Source organism: Numida meleagris, chromosome 32 (genome assembly GCF_002078875.1).
Source record: "Numida meleagris isolate 19003 breed g44 Domestic line chromosome 32, NumMel1.0, whole genome shotgun sequence".
Taxonomy (NCBI): Eukaryota; Metazoa; Chordata; class Aves; order Galliformes; family Numididae; genus Numida; species Numida meleagris.
This window is the reverse complement of record NC_034437.1, coordinates 33,337-35,739: the sequence shown is the minus strand read 5'-3', so window position 1 is coordinate 35,739 and position 2,403 is coordinate 33,337. Positions and strand designations below refer to the sequence as shown.

The 2,403-nt window shown below is 64.8% G+C and overlaps 1 protein-coding gene across 1 annotated transcript in view; it reads left to right on the top strand.

The window, feature by feature from the left end:
• The window catches only part of LOC110389211 (serine/threonine-protein kinase receptor R3-like), a gene marked incomplete in the record, with an annotated part of 6,157 nt that continues 3,787 nt past the window's right edge, over nucleotides 34–2,403 (top strand). The window contains 1 exon segment of the mRNA XM_021379194.1: nucleotides 34–788.

Sequence of the window (2,403 nt, the reverse complement as noted above, 5' to 3'; positions counted from 1 at the left end):
GGGTTGGTGACGCATGGGGACGGTGGCACGTGGGGGATGTGCCCGTGGGTCCCTTTGTCCTGGGCCCAGGGCACAGTGTCCCTCATAGGGCCGTGTCCTGGTGCCATTGGGGTCAGCGCTATTTGGGGTCCCTTTGTCCCCGTGCTGGGGCGCAGCATCCCTTATGGGGCCGCGCTTTGCACCCTCCCTGCATCCCCATCCCACCGGGCTTAGGGGATAGCAGCGGGTGATGGGAAACCCCTTTACTCCTCCCTCCCATCCCCAACCCCATCGGGGAGGGACGGCGACAGCAGCGTCCCTACCCCCCGGTGACCCCAGGGCCACGCTTTGCAATGGGCGCAGGAACCCTTGGGTGCTGCCCAAGCCCCACGGAGCCACCCCACGGCTCCAACCCGCTGGGAAATTGGGGATAACGCTGGGAAAAGGGCTGGAAAAGGGCCGGAATGGGCCGAGGGCGCGGAGCAGGATGGGGCCGGTGCGCGGGAGGAAGGGAGGCAGCGCGGGGCCGTGTGCTCAGCAATAGGAAATGCTTTATGAGCGGAGAGCGGTGGAGCAGAGCCAGGCAGGAAGAGGCAGCGAGGAGGAACGGTTTTTTGGTGACTTCTCCCACATCCCGAGCTCAGAGAGCCCGCGGTGGGGCCGGGACGGAGCTGAGCCGTGCGGTGGGGGGCATTGGGGCGGCCCTATGAGGATCTGTGGGGTGCGGGGTATCGCTGCCGGCGTCCCCGGTTGAGCGCGGCGTTGGGACGCGGGATCCGGAGCTGGGAATCGTCCCCAGATGCTGTAGGTGAGTGCTGGGGGGTTTGGGGGCGGCCACGGGGATGGGTCTATGGGGCCAATGGGTGCGGTCCTACAGCCCCCGGCCCGCCCTGTATCCCTGTAGGTGATTGCTGTGGGGTTTGGGGTGGCCGTAGGGATGCTGCGGGTCTACGGGGCCACTGGGTGCGGTCCTACAGCCCCCAGCCCGTCCTACGCCGCCGTGCTCTTCCTGCAGAGCTTCCACTGCATTTAGCACCCGGGGGGTACCCAAAGCAGCTCCAGATCGGGGGGGTTTGGGGGGGGTTCAGCCGCTTTTCCCGATGGGTTTTTGGCAAAATCAGGAGCTGGCCCCGCTCCCGCTGCGTCCCGTGGTGCTGGGGTTTGTGCTGGGGTGGTGGGAGGGGGATTCGGGTGCGGGTGAGCGTGGATTTGCGTGTGGCTCTGGGTGTGCTTCCAACTGGGACGGGGCGCAGCGAGGGAGAGTGCAAATCGGGGCCGGAGGCGCGAGCAGAGCAGAGCCTGGAGCAAGGGGCAGCGCTGGGAAACCGCTGCTCTGCTGCTGCGTGCAAGGACGGGCGTGCACGGGGAGGTGTGCAAGAGGTGCGTGCAAGGAGAGGCGAGCGAGGAGGTGTACGCAACAGGAGGGGAGCAAGGAGATGAGTATAAGGAGACGCGTGGAATTGGAGGTTTGCGAAGAGAGGTCCGTGCAAGGGGAGGTGTGCAAGAGATGTGTGCGTGGAGAGGCGTGCAAGAAGAGGCGTGCAAGGAGATGCATGCAGTGGGAGGCGTGCAAGGAGGTGCGAGCAAGGAGATGCTCATAAGGAGATGCGTGCAACTGGGGGTGTGCAAGGGGAGGTGTGCAAGAAGAGGTGTGCAAGGAGATGCATGCAATGGGAGGCGTGCAAGGAGGTGCGAGCAAGGAGATGCTCATAAGGAGATGCGTGCAATTGGGGGTGTGCAAGGGGAGGTGTGCAAACAGATGCACGCAATGGGAGGCGTGCAAGGAGGTGCGAGCAAGGAGATGCTCATAAGGAGATGCGTGCAATTGCGGGTGTGCAAGGGGAGGTGTGCAAACAGATGCACGCAATGGGAGGCGTGCAAGGAGGTGCGAGCAAGGAGATGCTCATAAGGAGGTGCGTGCAATTGCGGGTGTGCAAGGGGAGGCGTGCAAGGAGAAGCGCTCTCCCGGAGGCAGCCAAGATGCGTGCAAGCGATGCACGCAAGGCGAGGGCTGCAAGGAGGGGCGTGCAAGATCCGTGCAACTGGAGCCGTGCAAGGGGAGGCGTGCGAAGCTGACCCCGCGGCTCCTGCTTCTCCCGCTGGCGTCCGAGCTGCGTTTGCAGCCGGCTCCGGTTGCTGCGGGGGCTCCGGGTGCAGCGTCCCCGGGTTCCGTGCTCACGGAGCCGCTCCCGCAGCGCCGAGCTCGGGTCAGCGCTTCCTCTCGGCCGGCCCCGGCGGAGCGATCTATTTTGGGGAGGAAAGGTCCTTGCCGGCTCCGCGGTGCTTCGCGTGACCGCCTCTCCCCATCAAGGGCAGAATCTGAAACAATCTTGATTCCTGTCCCGGCCCCACGGGCAGGGCTCCTTCAATTGCAGGAAACGGCGCTTTGGCCGTGTTTATATATTGGGAACAGTGGGGAGACGG